An 11,658-nucleotide genomic window follows, 5' to 3' on the forward strand; every position below is an offset into this window, starting at 1 on the left:
CATCGAAATAAATATCAAATGGAAATAGTAGTCATGATACCTGTGCCGGTGGCACGTAAAAAGCACCACCCAAACGTGGCCGATGCCAGCGCCGCCTTGACTGGCTTCTGTGCCGGTGGCATGTAAAAAGCACCAACCGATCGTGGCCGATGCCAGCGCCGCCCTGACTGGCTTCTGTGCCGGTGGCACATAAAAAACACCCACTACACTCACGGAGTGGCTGGCGTTAGGAAGGGCATCCAGCTGTAGAAACACTGCCAGATCAGACTGGAGCCTGGTGCAGCCTCCTGGCTTTCCAGACCCCGGTCGAACCGTCCAACCCGTGCTAGCACGGAAAACGGACGTTAAACGATGATGATGTGTTCCTTAAGTTGTACCAGGGTTTCCAGTTTGTTGGTATAAACCCTCTCTTCCAGGTATCCCCACAAGAATAAACCTGGGCTCGTCAAGTTTGGGGAACATGAAGGCCAGTCGACATTGCTGTAGTGGGAGATTATTCTCTCTCCAAAGCACTGCCGTAACAACTGCATTGTTTCTCTTGTGGTATGAGCAGTTGCCCCATTTTGCTGGAACCATGTCTGAGGTCTACTTTGAATTGGCTGGGTGCAAAAAGGCCTCAATCATGGACACCTGAAAGAGAGGATTTACGTCAACAAACTGGAGACCCTGGTGCAACTGAAGGAGAACATCAATAGAGAAATCAGAAGTGGGGTCTGAAACTCTCGTGAGTGTTATAGTACAGTGCAAGTTTTGGAAAGCGTACGGGCATGCAAAGCTGAAAATTAGTATTTAAACCGGCCATATCCGGCCAAAATAGTTAATCTGTTTTATGTTCAAACTGACCAGATCCAGGCTCTCACACCTACCCTACAATGTTATTCTACATTAAGTAATTACATCATGAAGATCTTGAAGATATGAGATAATGCATGATTAATTCAAATCAATGGGAATCAATAGGCATTATGTTTGATTGAATAATCTGAATGCTAAAGGGTTAAGCAATGTCATTTTTCATATGTGATGCAGCAGTGTTGCAAAATTTCACTTGTGCATATTAATTTCCATTATGTCTTTTATATTGTATCAAAATTTCATGCATCTATTTGTAAAGTTAAGGAAGTTATTAAAAATTGAAATCCATCAGTGACTTTTGGGACACCCTGCATATTTATAGAGAGACGGAAAGATTTATTGCCCTACCTTATATTGGTACGATTCAGTCTGACCCCCAAAAACTGATATTGCCAATTGGCATTATTGTGCTGTAGCTAGCATAATAGAATCGGAGCTTTTATATCCATATTCAAAACGTTTCCTGTAAATGAACATACGGTGTATATAAATCTTTATATACATGTGAGAGATAGATAGATACATAAGTGTTATGCATATATATAAATTTATATACTCTTTACTCTTTTACTTGTTTCAGTCATTTGACTGCAGCCATGCTGGAGCACTGCCTTTAATCGAGCAAATCGACCCCGGGACTTATTCTTTGTAAGCCTAGTACTTATTCTATCGGTCTCTTTTGCCAAACCACTAACTGACGGGGACATAAACACACCAACATCGGTTGTCAAGCAATGCTAGGGGGACAAACACAGACACACAAACATACACACACACACATATATATATACACACATATATATATACGACAGGCTTCTTTCAGTTTCTGTCTACCAAATCCACTCACAAGGCTTTGGTTGGCCCGAGGCTATAGTAGAAGACACTTGCCCAAGCTACTTACCACACAGCCACTCCTGCGCCTATATATGTGTTATATATATATAAATCTATATACATGTGTTATATGTATATAAATCTATATAGCGATATATGTATATATAAATCTATAATTAAATATTTATAAATCTATATATATAGAGGTTATGCACATATATAAATCTATGTTATGGATATAAAGGTTATGCACATATAGCGGTTACGCACATATATAAATCTATGTTATGGATATAAAATCTATACATATCTATATATATAAAACTGCAGTTGTGTGAGTGTCTGTCCCCTTCGATTTAGATTCCTAACTACTCCCACATTTTGCGGTGCAGTTTAACCAAATTCGGGTATCTTATAGTCGTGATTCATATCGAGCCCGTCTGAGTATTAGCGCACGTCTACGATGAGTCTACGATTTTAAAAATAATTTAACATCATTTTTTATTCCATTTTAATGCATAATTTTTCGTGTGTCGATGGTGGCGGAGTTGGCGTCCACGGTCACACCTGCACCTGTGTTGCTTCTCCCCCTTCTTCCCTCCCTCGTGAAGCTGTGGGGAAGGGAGTGTAAGGAAATCAACGTTGTAAACCGTTGTCAAGGAGACCAGCGTTCTTTTAGAACAACGACTTCATGGCTTGAAGACACCAAAACAGAAATGGCTAAGAAAGCCCGAATTGGCATCTATAAGGGAAGTAACTCTCTAAAAATGCTTATATAGTTATTTCCCTTACAAACCCGAACAACGCCGGGCGATACTGCTAGTGTATATATAAATCCAAAAGAATGTGTTATGTATGTTCTTTTATTTGCTTCAGTCATTTGATTGGGGCCATGCTGGGGCACTGCCTTGAAGGGTTTTTAGTTGAAGAAATTGACCCCAGGACTTATTCTTTGTAAATGTAGTACTTATTCTACCAGTCTCTTTTGCTGAACCGCTAAGTTACAGGGACGTAAACACACCAACATCAGCTATCAAGTGATGGTGGGGGGGGGGGGGACAAACACAGACACAAACATATCTTACTCTTTTACTTGTTTCAGTCATTTGACTGTGGCCATGCTGGAACACCACCTTTCAGTCGGAGAAATTGACCCCTGGACTTATTCTTTGTAAGCCTGCTGCTTATTCTGTCAGTGTCTTCTGCCAAACTGCTATGTTATGGGGGTGGGGGCGCAAACACAAACATCAATTGTCAAGCAATGGTAGTGGTGGTGGTGGTGGAGGTAAATACAGACGCTAACACACACACACATAAATAAATATAAACATATATGACAGGCTTCTTTCAGTTTCCATCTACCAAATCCACTCACAAAGCTTTGGTTGGCCTGAGGCTATGGTAGAAGACACCTGCCCAAGGTGCCACACAGTGGGACTGAACCAGGAATCGTGGTTGCTAAGCAAGCTACTAATCACACAGCCACTCCTGCACTTATTTATATATATACATTTATCTATCTATCTATCTATCCGCTCAGTCGAGGTCGACTCTCGGTTACTCGATGGATCAGTGTCCTCCAGTCAGTTCTATCCTGGGCCGCTTCTTTCAGATTGGCTATGTCCATTCCGGTATCACTCTTGGTGTCAAGCCAGCGGGTTCTTGTTCGGCCTCTTCCTCTCTTGCCACTGACCATTCCGAGCATGATGTCCTTCTCCAGGGATTTTCTCCGCATAATATGACCAAAATATGCCAATCTATGCTTGGTGATCCTAGCTTCTAGCGACATTTTCGGCCTGATCTGCTTAAGAACTTCTCCATTGGTGAGCCTCGCTGTCCATGGAATCCGTAAAAGTCTTCTCCAACACCAAAGCTCAAATGCATTAATTCTCTTCTGGTCAGCTTTCTTTAGTGTCCAGGTCTCGCATCCAAATGTTGCTATTGGGAAGACAATTGCATTCACCAATCTGCATTTGGTAGCGAGTCTGATGTCTCTACTTTTCCAGACCCTGCTCATGCTGACCATTGCCTCTTTGCTTAGTACTATCCGCCGTCTTATATATATACAAATAAGTAACAAGGATGTCCAAGTACCAATGCATTACGGCTGTTTCAAGCGGTTCTATTTAGTTGATCAATGAAAACATTACATCAATTTGAAGGAAACCACTTTCGTCATATGTAGATGACCATATATAGATTTCCAATATAAAGGATAAGCCATTTTTAGCAAATTTATATCGGTACTAGAAACCAAAATAATTACATTGTTTCCTTATGTTATATTTATGGTAGAATGAATTTAGAGAATAATGCATATCTTATTCAACCTATTATAATTTAGAGGGTAGCTGAGGAAAATAGTAGGGTGACAAGATATTAGAAAGGGGAGGTAGTTATCTTAAAAAATTTTTAATCATAAGATTTTATGTGGCATATAGTCTACAACCATTTAGAGAAATTAATATCAACCATTTAGAATTAAATCTATTGAGAGAAATTAATATCAGACCCTTATTTTACTGGAACCATATATCTAGCTTGCTAGTGCCGCTGGACTGGCTCCTGTGCAGGTGGCATGTAAAAAAACACCATTTGAGCGTGGCCGTTGCCAGTACAGCCTGACTGGCCCTTGTGCCGGTGGCACGTAAAAGCACCCACTACACTCTCGGAGTGGTTGGCGTTAGGAAGGGCATCCAGCTGTAGAAACTCTGCCAGATCAGATTGAAGGCTGGTGCAGCCATCTGGTTCACCAGTCCTCAGTCAAATCGTCCAACCCATGCTAGCATGGAAAGCGGATTTTAAACGATGATCATCATCATCATCTACATAAAAAGATAGGTCTCAGGGCTGCTAGTGAGAGGATGACTGATGGGGAAGAGGTGATAACTTGCATGAAGGAAGGATAGGGGTGGCTAGTACTTATTTAGATTACCAAATAAAAGGGAAATATAGAGAAAAAACAAAAGAGGTAAAAATAATCTCTAAGGGTGGGAATTAGAATTGAGGGATACGGGATGTAGTAATTCATAACTTAGCAAATTTATTATATCAAATTTAGAAAAGAATTTTAGATCAATATATAGGAAAAGAATAGAAATTAAACTTAAACCTAATAATAGGGTGCTTTGATATATAAAGTTCATAAGGCCTTTCTTAAATATAGTTATGGTGGTCATGATAAAACCATTCCACAATGGATTTATAAATGAATTAAATTATCATCTGAGTAGGAGTATATGTGCGGACTATACCGAACTAGCTCAGTGCCACAATTTAATTACCTGATTCAACTGAATCTTAATTTTATATGTATGTATGTATGTGTGTGTATGTATATATATATATATATATATATATATATATATATAACGGGAAGCTTTATGAAAATAAACAAAAGACGAAGGCAGGTGGAATACAAACAAACAATTGTATTAGTGTGGCGCTCAGGAATATAAATAAAACAAGTCTTTTACATTTCGAGCCTCTGCTCTTCAACAGAAAGATACACAGAAAAGAAACACAGAAAGAAACGAGGAGAGAAAAAAAATGCGTGCAGAGGCTAGCGAATCAACATGGCGATCTGATATATATATATATATGAGTGACAACCTGGCCACTGGTGGTGGTGTAACACACCATACTAATCATAACTGTCGGGCATGTGGAAGAGAGTGTAATTCAGCAGGAGGACTTAAACGACATGCAAAGGTACATGAAGCCCAGTTACAACTACAGCCGGCTATTACCAGTAAAGGTCTTAGTTGTCAATTTTGTACAAGACATTATAGATTTTTAGCTGAGCTAAAAAGTCACATTCGATCACAGCACCAGTAACAGTTAAGCTTCATGCAATGGCCGTACTCGATAACGAGGGGGCAGCCATAATATATATATATAATATACATACATACACACATATATGTATATCTCTATATAGATATGGTGACATAAGGAAGTGCATCCAGCAGTTGAAGCCCACTAAATGAAATTAGAGGTGCACCTCACAAGCTTGCCAGCTCTGGTCAAGCTGTCCAACCCATGCCAGCATGGAAAACAAACGTTAAAGGATGGTGATGACGTGTGTGTATTGTCTCTATACACATCACCATCAACTTTAATGAACACTTTTCCATGGTTGCAGGCGTCAAATGGAGTTGGCTGAGGCTGATCTCCTGCAGATGGATACCCTTCTTGCCACCAGCGCTCACTTGTTAATATTTCCCATGGCTGAACATGTTTTCAGGGAAGATCAGGAAAAATTGTCACCACTCATATGATGGTAACACTTGACAACGGCACTGGCAACGACCTTGCTCAAATGTTTTTCACGTGCCAGTAAGGCGATGCAGGTAACGATCACGCTCGAATGGTGCTTTTTACACTGGCACACTTCTGAATTTCATTAGCTTACAGATAGTTCTGTTATAAGACGCAGTGAACACATAGCCGAGTGCCTAAAAAACATAGCATCAACGGAGCCTCGAATATGAAGTGGCGTTGACCAAAATAATGTTTGTGTGTGTGAATATCATTTTCGTCAAGTCAGTCTCTTGTTACTCTGAGTTTCACCTGTTGGTGCATGGGATCTTCACGCAAATTATGGCTGAAGATCCTGTACACTCACAAGTGGAACTGACCTGATGCTTGATGAAAATAAAATATTAATCTCTGTCATGTTATTGAGTACTCTTTATTCAGACACGTAAAAAGCACCATTTGAGCGTGATCGTTGCCTTACTTGGCACTTGTGCCGGTGTCACATGAACAAAACATTCGAACGAGGTCATTGCCAGAGCTGCTGGACTGACTCCTGTGCAGGTGGCATGTAAAAAACACCATTTGAATGTGGCCGTTGCCAGTATCGCCAGACTGGCCCACGTGCCACTGGCACATAAAAGCACCCACTACAATCTTGGAGTGGTAGGCCTTAGGAAGGGCATCCAGCTGTAGAAACTCAGCCAGATCAGATTGGAGCCTGGTGCAGCCATCTGGTTCGCCAGTCCTCAGTAAAATCGTCCAACCCATGCTAGCATGGAAAGCGGACATTAAACGATGATGATGATGATTAACATTAAACGTTTGTGTGTGTGTGTGTGTGTAGACTCCCTCAAATGCTCTAAATAGCTTCTGTTACCTAGGCAACCAAGTTAGCAGTGGAGGAGGAAGTTCTGAAAGGGTAGCTGCGAGAATAAGAACAGGCTGGGCAAAGTTCAGAGAGCTTCTACTTTCGTCGGTAACTAAGGGCTTCTCCCTCAGAGTGAAAGGCAGATTGTATGATACCTGTGTAAGTACAGCTATGCTACATGGTGGTGTAATTTGGACTGACTACGAGAAGACTTGTGAAGGCTCGAAAGAAATAAATAAATCTAGCATGTTCCACTGGATGGGTAATGTCAGTGTGCACACGCAACAGAGTGTAAGTGATTTGTGAAGAAAACTAAGTATAAGAGGCATCAGATGTTGTGTGCAAGAGAGAAGACTGCACTGGTTTGGGTAATGTGATGCATATCGATGAGGACAGCTGTGTAAAGAAGGGCTGGGTTCTAATTGTGGAGGAAACCTGTGGAAGCAGGTAAACCCAGGAAGTAATAATAATAATAATAATAATAATAATAATAATTGTGTACAGTGCTCAGGTGCACTACAACTCATCTAAAGGTGTAGTTTCGGCGGATTTCGGAAAGCATGAGGGCCTTAAAGGATGCTGTGTTATGGCAGTCAACAACTGACGCAGGCAGTTTATTCCATGCTTCAGCAACTCTGAGCGTGAAAAAATGTTTCCGAAAGTCATGGGAGCTGTATTGTTTTCTGACTTTGTAGGCATGTCCACGTGTTAGACACATGGAGATCAAAAAGGTGTTCAGTGTTGTTGTTGGTGAGGTGGTTGATAACTTTGTGGGTGTTTACCAAGTCCGTCGCCAGACGCCGGAGCTTCAGTGAATCCAAGCCCAGGGAAAGAAGGCGCTCAGAATATGGTAGGTGTCTGATGGAGGGTATGCGTTTGGTTGCACGTGAGAAAGGATGCCAGGCGTCACTGGGGAAATGACAAGGGACACGGAATTGTGTTTTGCTATACTTAAGAAAACACATCAAGTAAAATCACTGCTTTCGAGACATACAGGCTTGTCCTTTACAAGTACCAGTGGCGCATAAAATGCACTCGTGCGCTGGTGGCACGTGATATGCATCCAGTGCACTTTTGTAAAGTGGTTGGCGTCAGGAAGGACATCCAGCCATAGAAACCATGGCACAAGAGACAATTGGAGTCTGGTCAGCTCCTCCCGGTTAGCCAGCTCCTGTTCAACTGTCCAACCCATGCCAGCATGGAAAACAGACGTTGAACGATGATGATTGAGATATATATATATATGTGTGTGTGTGTGTATTACACGCATGCAGTGAATTGGAAGAGAAATGAAGAGAAATATAGGCTATAACTGGTGAGTTTTTATAGGCTTTATCAAAAACTCTTCCCAAATATTTTATATATATATATATATAATATATACACACACACACACACATATATATATATATATATACACACATGCACACTAATAACACACACACATGTATATAGCCAACATTTGTTGAGCGCCATACATGAAGCTGACTTTTGTAACTTTTGCTGGTTAACACAAACACACACATACACACAGGTGAAAATTCCAAAGTGAATATTGCTACGGCTGTGTCTCTCCCGAATGCTAAAAGTAGAAGCCAAAGTTCCTTTGAATCACATCCGACAACCTTTTAATAAACAAATAATAATAATAGTAGTAGTAGCAGCAGCAGCAGTAGTAGTCTGTTCAATAACCACACCTTAGTGGTTTTTCGAACAGCACACAACCACTCCAAATTTTCTAAAAAAAATATCGCTTCTGTACCACATTGGATAATATTAGGAATAGTATGTTGTTTACATTAGTAATAGCGCTTCTATAAAAACAAAAAAATTAAAAAAAGAGACTCAAGGCACAGAGCGGCAGGGGGGAAAATTGTATAACAGAATTAAGTTGAACTCTTGTATTTTGACTGCTACGTTAGTTGAGCAGCCCCCTAAAAAAAGCCATAGGAATTGACCTGGGAGAATTTGAACTCAGAGCGTAAAGGGGCGTAACTAAATATTTCAAAGGCTTTAAACGAGGTACATTTATTTTTTTTAAAATTATATATACACATATATATATACATATATATATATATATATATAATACTCTACTATACGCACACACGCGCGCGCGCATGTGTGTGTGTCTGTGTATTATAATGGCATAGTTGCTTGTAATTATTGGTTCTAGTCATTGAATTAGCGGTCATGCTGGGGCACCTTTAAAGAGTTCCCTGTCGACCAGATCTCATTTCAATTATTAGGTGCACTTCTTTTATCGACCACTATTTATTTGGCTATTTATTTGTTGAACGATTTGAGATGCGTGTATACATATACATATATATATATGTATGTATGTATGTTGTCGTCTGGCCTCATATCGGCTGATATGAGGCTAAACAAACCGACCTATGATCAGATATGCTTCGTTCGATAACCACACCGTCTTGTTTTCAAACATATTGGATAATATGTCTAAGGAAAATGAATGTCTTGTATAAAGACAGCCGGGTCGGCGGAGATTTGGCTGGGTTTTTTTTTATTTTTCTTCAAGCAACTACATGGAGGTTACCTTGTTGGTTTCGTTTCTTTGACTTAGTTCCACTGTTGTAAGGAAGCAACAAATAATGGGACAAGTAATATTAGTTTCGAAAATAACCCCTCCAAATATATCAAGCATTTCTTCCCAGAGAAAGAAGAGGGAAAAATTAGGAAGAAAAATGGAAAAATAATGATACTGCGACAAGACCCACCACCACCACCACAACCAAAAAATAAAATACCTATTTCTTTATTAACCACAAGGGGTTAAAACATAGAAGGGGACAAACAAGGACAGACATAGGTATCAAGTCGATTACATCGACCCCCAGTGCGTAACTGGTACTTAATTTATCGACCCCGAAAGGATGAAAGGCAAAGTCGACCAAAAAATAAAATACCTATTTCTTTATTAACCCTAAGGGGCTAAACATAGAGGGGGACAAACAAGGACAGACATAGGTATCAAGTCGATTACATCGACCCCCAGTGCGTAACTGGTACTTAATTTATCGACCTCGAAAGGATGAAAGGCAAAGTCGACCAAAAAATAAAATACCAAGTTTGTTAATGAATTATTTTTACGGTGTGTATATAATTATTGTACAGTGTGTATATATACAATTATTTTATACTATATGCACACAATTATGCTATATAGTGTGGACAATTAAGCTATAATAATAGCGCAGATAATTTTTGTTACAATATTATATATATAAATGACCGTTTTATATATATATATAATGCGGACATAAACAGCAAAACATAAATAATATTATAAGATAAGAAGAAGAAGGAAGCGGCTTTTGAGTAATTAATAAGAAATGCATTGATGAAAAAAAAACGTATGTGGATAGAGAGAGAAAAAAGGAACAAACACCTTTTTGCTTCATTTTCTTACCTGAAAAAATTTGACATTTTTTCGGTGGTAATGTTCTATGAAATTGTCCGACTTCTCAATTAATACAGACAGAGAATGCAGCAGAACAAACCATGTCTTCTATTTTTCGCTCCTCTTCCACTTAAATTGGTGATGATGATGATGGATATTGTATTGAAGAATATTTCTTTATAGCAGACTGTTATTGTTGTTGCTGGTGAAATTGTTGTTGTTTTTGTCGTTGTTGTTGTTATAAAAAAGTGAGAAGAGAAGAGAAGGTGAGTCTATAAAGTAAAGTGTTTGAAATACCAGAGAAATATCGGAAAGACGCGGTTAGTACGGTCGTATAGTGGTGGCTGACACGAGTTGTTTATCTTGATCAGAAGCACAGTGGAAGGAAGGGAGGAGAGAGAAAAATGTGTGAGAGAGAGAGAGACAGGGAGGGGAGGAAGCGATAGTGAGTGCGAAAGACAGAGGGGGAAGCGATAGTGAGTGTGTTAGAGAGAGAGAGAGAGAGAGGGGGAAAGCGATAGTGAGTGAGAAAGAGAAGAAAGTGATATTGAGCGAGTGAGTGAATGTGTTAGAGAGAGAGAGAAAGAAAGTGATATGAGCGAGTGAGTGAGTGTTAGAGAGAGAGAGAAAAAGCGATAGTGAGTGAGAAAGAGATATTGAGCGAGTGAGTGATGTGTTAGAGAGAGAGAGGGAAAGCGATAGTGAGTGAGAAAGAGAAAGAAAGTGATATTGAGCGAGTGAGTGAATGTGTTAGAGAGAGAGAGAAAGAAAGTGATATGAGCGAGTGAGTGAGTGTTAGAGAGAGAGAGAGAGAGAGAAAGAAAGTGATATTGAGCGAGTGAGTGAATGTGTTAGAGAGAGAGAGGGAAAGCGATAGTGAGTGAGAGAGAAAGAGAAAGAAAGTGATATTGAGCGAGTGAGTGAGTGAATGTGTTAGAGAGAGAGAGAGGGAAAGCGATAGTGAGTGAGAAAGAGAAAGAAAGTGATATTGAGCGAGTGAGTGAATGTGTTAGAGAGAGAGAGGGAAAGCGATAGTGAGTGAGAAAGAGAAAGAAAGTGATATTGAGCGAGTGAGTGAATGTGTTAGAGAGAGAGAGGGAAAGCGATAGTGAGTGAGAAAGAGAAAGAAAGTGATATTGAGCGAGTGAGTGAATGTGTTAGAGAGAGAGAGGGAAAGCGATAGTGAGTGAGAAAGAGATATTGAGCGAGTGAGTGAGTGTTAGAGAGAGAGAGAGAAAGAAAGTGATATTGAGCGAGTGAGTGAGTGTGTTAGAGAGAGAGAAGAAGCGATAGTGAGGGTGTTAGAGAGAGAGAGAGAGAGAGAAAAAGCGATAGTGAGTGAAGAGGGTGGGAGAGAGAGAGAGAGAGGAAGATAGTCAGTGAAAGAGGTGAAAAGATAATTAAAGAGAACAGGAAG

The 11,658-nt window shown here is 40.0% G+C and overlaps 1 protein-coding gene across 1 annotated transcript in view; it reads right to left on the bottom strand.

Annotated features, from left to right (window-relative positions):
• Positions 1 to 10,343, bottom strand: part of LOC115224441 (SMC5-SMC6 complex localization factor protein 1-like) — a 92,890-nt gene extending 82,547 nt beyond the window's left edge. The window contains exon 1 of the mRNA XM_029795344.2: positions 10,251 to 10,343. The gene's annotated coding sequence lies outside the window, so the exon portion shown is untranslated. The remainder of the gene's footprint in view (positions 1 to 10,250) is intronic.
• Between the last annotated feature and the right edge of the window lie 1,315 nt (positions 10,344 to 11,658).

Source organism: Octopus sinensis, linkage group LG25 (genome assembly GCF_006345805.1).
Source record: "Octopus sinensis linkage group LG25, ASM634580v1, whole genome shotgun sequence".
Classification (NCBI taxonomy): Eukaryota; Metazoa; Mollusca; class Cephalopoda; order Octopoda; family Octopodidae; genus Octopus; species Octopus sinensis.